Raw genomic sequence first — 6,041 nt, 5'->3', positions numbered from 1 at the left:
CTCCAAAGCAGGTCAGGCTTTGCAAAATCTGAATAACTTGAATCTAGAGATCTGAACTGTTGAGCTACCATGGAACTATACCAATTACTGCAACAAACAAAAACACTGCAGTGACATTTTAACTGCTTCATTTGACAGCCACTTAAGTTTCGAAAACAGAACCACAGGTTACTCTGGAAGGAGGGTCAAAAATGTTGCCCAGAATATTTTGTTACCTGCAGCTAGAGCATTTACTGAGAGGCAGTGATTTAGTGAGAGGCATTGCTGTGCACCTCAGCCCTGAGAAGGTTCAAAACGTGGTGATGAACCCTATAATTTCCAGGTGAGTTTGGGCTGCTGGAGACCTGGAATTGCAAAACTGACTAAACCAGAGCAAGAAGGAGCTTGCTCTGTTCACAGATGTGTATCAGGATGAGAGAGTACTGCCTGGCAGGGAATTGTGGATCTGATTCTTACTCTCAGCAATGCTGCATATAAGCATGCAAATTTTTACGTGCTTGCTGTTTTCTGCAGTAAGCACAGGGTTTCTTCAATGGAAATTTGCAGTTTCATAGTTCTGAAGTAGAACTGACAGTAAAACCATGTTATCCCACATTTTCCAAATGTCCAAATGTGTATATATGCATTTTAATGAAATGCACGTAAGTAAAGAGTATATGTTACTATTAGGCTTGCATATGCAATTGCATATACAATTTCAGACAAATGCAATGTGTTCTTTATCAAACTTAGGTAAAAGATCTTAACAGTGGGGACAAGTGAGATCTTTCTGGGGTCTTTAAATGGTGTCAATAGAACAGCTGAAATTATTGTTTAACTGTAAGAAACAGATGGAGTAAAAAACTTCACATTTCTTGATAGAAAAAAAGTGAAGAAGATTTGTAGCAGTGATTGCTGTAGAAATATTTTTGATTGATCACTGTAAGATATTCTTTTTCACAGCCTCTCTTGCTAGGTTTTCACTCAGAATCTAAATAATTAATTCATACATTGGTATAAATACTACTTCTTAAGTGGAAATGAAGTTTCACATCAGTGATATGTTTTCCATGGTTGTCAAAATATTGTTTATTAAATGCATTCTAAGAAATGTGTCAGTTTACGTCCTTTGGAATTACTCTTAGTAAAAAGGATCAAATCTCATCTTGTGGAAAAACATTCCTATTGAACTAGCAAGATCCAGGGATTTCTACTGTAGAAGTCAGCCTGAGTTCCCTAATAGATGCAGATTCCACTATTTTTCAATTAAATTTTAGGCAAATTTCAGTACAAAATTTTCTTCTGAACATATTTCAGATCAGGCATGGAACATCTCTACCTCCTCTATCTCTTGCAGATGTAAGGAAGCCAGAATAAATTGTTCAGAAAAAGGGGAGGCTGAACTTTCAGTTTTGCAAAATTGACAGTAGCAGTCCAAGTTCCATTGCCTGGTTTCCTGACTTGTAAATGTGTCTGCAGCTCCTAGGCAAGAGATGTCTGAAATATTTTAAAATTGATACATCAGGGAAAGGCTTTTACATCACTTTGGAGCATGCAATTTCATTCCTACACTTGCAATTCCTTTGTTCCTAGTTGTTGTCTCAGATATGCAAAGTTAATAATGCTTACTCTCAAAATATCCATTCAGACTGAATGTCTCCAGTGATGGGATGTACCAAATTCAGGCGTTGGTTACAATGGAGTTGCCCAAGTTTTACACTGGCACAAATAGGAGGAAATATTGGTCCATTGTCTTCAATTAGTAACTCCTGAGAAATTCTTAAAATGTATACATAATCTGAAGCTTGAAATGTTGGATACAAGTAATACAAAAGTAACTTTTAATCACTTTTCCCTATGATTTGTGCATCTTAACCATTGCTTGTAAATTCTTTGCACATTAGTATTGCCAGATGCTTTCAAATAACATCTAGAAATGCAGCCACTTACTGATGTAGAGAAAGCCTGCCTTCCCCACCAGCCAAGCTAAAGTAAGGTCCATTCCTTATCATTTCCCTCACTAAAACTGTGACAAACCTTTCCACAGCTCCCGCCCCTATATGCAGTTCCACCCTCACATGGTTAACTGCTTCATTACTGGCCCAGCAGACACAGCTGTGTCAGGCTGATGCACCCCTGAAGCTGGCAAAATGTCAGCAGGACATACCCAGTATCCATCATCCACACTCAAGCTATCAGATAACTGCAGCAAAAACATTTCAAAGTAAATTACAAAATGTTCTAATATTTTCATAGATCAGAAGCACCAGAGTGGTATTGAATATCTTTTTTTTCAACCAAATGAAGCTCTCTTTTAATTATCAGTTCAAATAGCAAGTACAAAGATATTCCAGAATTGTTGTTTTTAGCAATGTATTTTTTAGGAAGGAATTTGTTTAGCCGTTTAGAGTGTCTTTATCGTTCATTGGAAAAGTTTATACAAAAAATAAATACATAAATAAAAGGATATAAACATTAAAGACCAGATTTCATGGTCACTTTCATTAAAACACTGTGAAATTTTTAAGTCTTGTGCTTAGGCAAGCTGCTCTGATGAAGATGAAGAAATCTACGCTGGGGATTGGAGGAGATGCAATCTGTGGGGGAGGGATGCCCTCACTTCCCTTCTTTTTGTGATTTCAAGCACCATAGAGAAGAGGGAAGTGTAGGAAAGATAGGTCAGGGAAGAAGAAGCATTGCTCAGACTTTCTTTGATCTGCTCCAGGTGAAGCTTTTCTGACCCAGGCAGAGCAGATCAAAGAAAGAAACCAGAACACAGAGCACTCGAGTATTTCATGACTGTAGAAAATACTGCCACAAAAGTGCCCCTTCTGTATTTTGAAAATGTGCTCAACTTACATGTAACCTGTCGTGGCACTTCTTACTAAAACCAGATGATCACAAACTATTGATTATTTCATACACCTCCTTCAGGAAGGCATTAGTTCAATACAGTCTCAGAATAAAAAAACCCTACAGAACTGTGCCTGCCATGCAAAATCAGCAGGAAAAAAAATATTATAAATCTCACACCTATTCAATTTCTAAAAAGATTTTTGTGTAAAGAAAATCTAATTTCGAATCTTCATTAAGTTAGTGATTAGTAGAAGACTTCCTTTAATCACCAGTAAGCCCTGACATTATCTTAATAATTCAGCCCTTTTTCAAAGGTTGCTAGCTAGTTCTTGTAACCAGCAAATTGGGGCTGCAAGCAAGATGATGTACTGCTGTCTCCTTATACTCACAACGCTGAATAGTGTTTAAAATGTATAGTAGTACGACTTGGTAAGGCCTGAATCCCGATATATATCAGTTATTAGATGAATTTATATCTCATATACGTATGTATATGCATGCATATTATGCTAAGCCACATGCTTCATGCTGTGTAGCCATTATTGGTGGCCCCAGAGACTGCTAGCGAGTCCTTCTCCCTGGGGATACATTTCTGTCAGTGGATTTCCACTGGTCTTCATGGACATGGAAAGGGTTTCTCACATTGCTTGCACATTGCTTGTGGGACAGGCTGAACCTCAGGGGCTGTTTTGGGACTTGCTGAATAGCCTCGGCTGTGTGGTTCTGTTGTGCTTCTCATAGTCTGAAGATATTGCAGTCAGAGAGAAGGGTGCCATCTACTGAGGCTGCAGTTCACGTCTTGCTGTGCACACAGTGCTCCCAAAACACTTCTCAGCACTGCACCAAACCGGAAAGCTCATCAGACTGAAGTAAACTCAGGAATTTGATAAAAAATCATTAAAACAAGCACGTGAGGCTGAGCTGCATTTGTTTGAGATAATGTCTTACTGCTGTGGCCATGTATTAAGTAAATCCAGTAACTTTATGATGAACAGGAATCTGATGCAAAAGTTGCTGCTGGCATTTATGTTTTAAAATAGTAAAAATCATGATAAAACCCTGTTATTTTCACTCTTACTGGGTGGGTTGGATTGATCAGCTGCCCTATAGGTGCTTCAATTGTTAGCTCTGAATTTACTCTGTCTTCTTTTAAGAAGCATGAAATTTCTGTTCATTTGTTAAAATCCAGTTTATGTTGGTTGTAACACACTGAATTATCATTTTACGCCATGCTTGGAACTTTAAATTCATTTCCCTTAAAATATATTACAGAACTATTTCTGCTAATACTTATCCGATACGAAATCCATCACCGTGAAACTTTTTGTAATGAGGGTTACATACATAACTTTGTAATCACAGCATATTTTCCTTGTACAAGAACACTTCTGAAAGTTGTCTTCTAAGTGCTTAGGTCAGTTTGTTTGCTTTAAAAGCCAGATCTGTATTTTGCAGAACAGACTTGTTTCATTATCTATTGGTGTCTGTCTTCTTTAATGAGAAAAGGACACTAAAGACACTGGAGTGAAAGAACGAATACCTTTGTATGCGACTGTGAGTAAATCACAGGCTGTGTGCAAGCCCAGCACATGCTTTCTGTTCATAATCCACAAGGGAGTGTACTAATCATGCATTTTTACTGCAGCTCCATGTATCCAAACATTTGACCAGGTAAAATTATTGGAGATGTCAGGGAAAAAGATATATTTGCTGTTCTTACTTTCACCTCATCTTAGAACATAAAGCCCTGTAAATAAAAGCTAATCTTGACAAATCATCCAGAAAAAGTCAAAATCAACTTGTCAAAGTAATAAACAGTCCAACACAGCTGACAGATTTCTTTGTTACAAAATAATATACACATATGTCAGCTGTAAAAAAAAGGCTGAGACCTTACTGTACTGCTTTTGAAAAAAACAAGTTTGTAAAGTTCTTGTTCTAGAGATTCCACACAACTGGGCTACTGTGAAGTTCAGAAGAAATATTTAATGTATTTTTTCCTTAAACATTTTCATCAGCCCAGTAATTTATGCCCAATGGTAGAGAGCAAAACCAGAGAGGAACACTGGTCCATAGCTGCACGGTTTGGGGGATTTTCTTTTCTTTTATTGAAGATTGACAGTTGAGGTTGGAAATGATTCAAATATACGCTCTTTGTGTCTTTGTCATTCTCATCACAGGTTTATGAAATAAATGCAGATTTCCAAATGCAGATGTAAATTCCATGAATGTGTTTGTTATCAAGAAGTATTTATGGCAGGCCAAATTGTTCTCTGATGTTTTTGGACAGATTTTACACTCAGCAGGTTGAGTTAACAGGACTTGTAAATTGTATCTAAAAAGCATTTCTAAACAAAAGTCAGATTTATGCGTGTAAGAAAATAGTGAAGAGTTTGACTAACACTGTCAACATTTCTGATGCCAATACAGTCCTCTCCTTCCCTTTCAGTATTTCTGGTAGGATCCTTTTTTTGAGATAGCTTACTCCCTAACCGAATATGTGTGTATTGTTTTAAGCTGCCAAATGAAACAATGCTGTGTGGCTGTTATTCCAGAGGTTACCTGCTTGTAAAAGTGTGGGGTTTTTTTTTCTGATACTCCTAGGGTATCGCTGCTTCTTTGATGCAGATGTACAGAATTCAAAATATTTCAAGCCAAGCTCATATTTCCGACTAAGGGCCTGGAGAATACCAATTTAGTTTAGAAGCAACAGGGCTTAAGCGTCTCTTTGTGTTTTATATTGTCACCTATGCTTTGGACAACTGCATGCTCTTCTCTGAAAGAGTTAAGAAAGTTAAAATTAGGTGGATTCTTTACATTTTCCATGCTTATTTTTGTACTGTTTACAGAATTTCAGAGCTCACCAAGGCCCTGTTGTGAGAGGCACTGGATAGAAACCAAACACCAGGCCATGCATGTTCAAAATATACCTTGTAATGGTTCATACCCTGTTACCACTGCCCACCGTGAAGTCATAAAGACTCACTGCAGATTTAATGCAGTCTTTCTGGACTGCTTCTAGGGTAAGATGTCATGGTGTCATAGTCAAGCTATTACCAAAACAAATTTTTAATGAATTGCATAAAAAGTTGTCAATAATCAGAAAATAATCAAGAAAATTCATTCTGCCCTTGTTTTTCCCAGTTAAATGTGGAAAATATACACGTGAACTTTGTGTCCTATTGCATATATAGAGGGCTATGAAT

The sequence above is a fragment of the Tympanuchus pallidicinctus genome, unplaced genomic scaffold (assembly GCF_026119805.1).
Source record: "Tympanuchus pallidicinctus isolate F22 unplaced genomic scaffold, pur_lepc_1.0 scaffold2, whole genome shotgun sequence".
NCBI lineage: Eukaryota > Metazoa > Chordata > Aves > Galliformes > Phasianidae > Tympanuchus > Tympanuchus pallidicinctus.
This window is presented reverse-complemented; position numbering follows the sequence as displayed.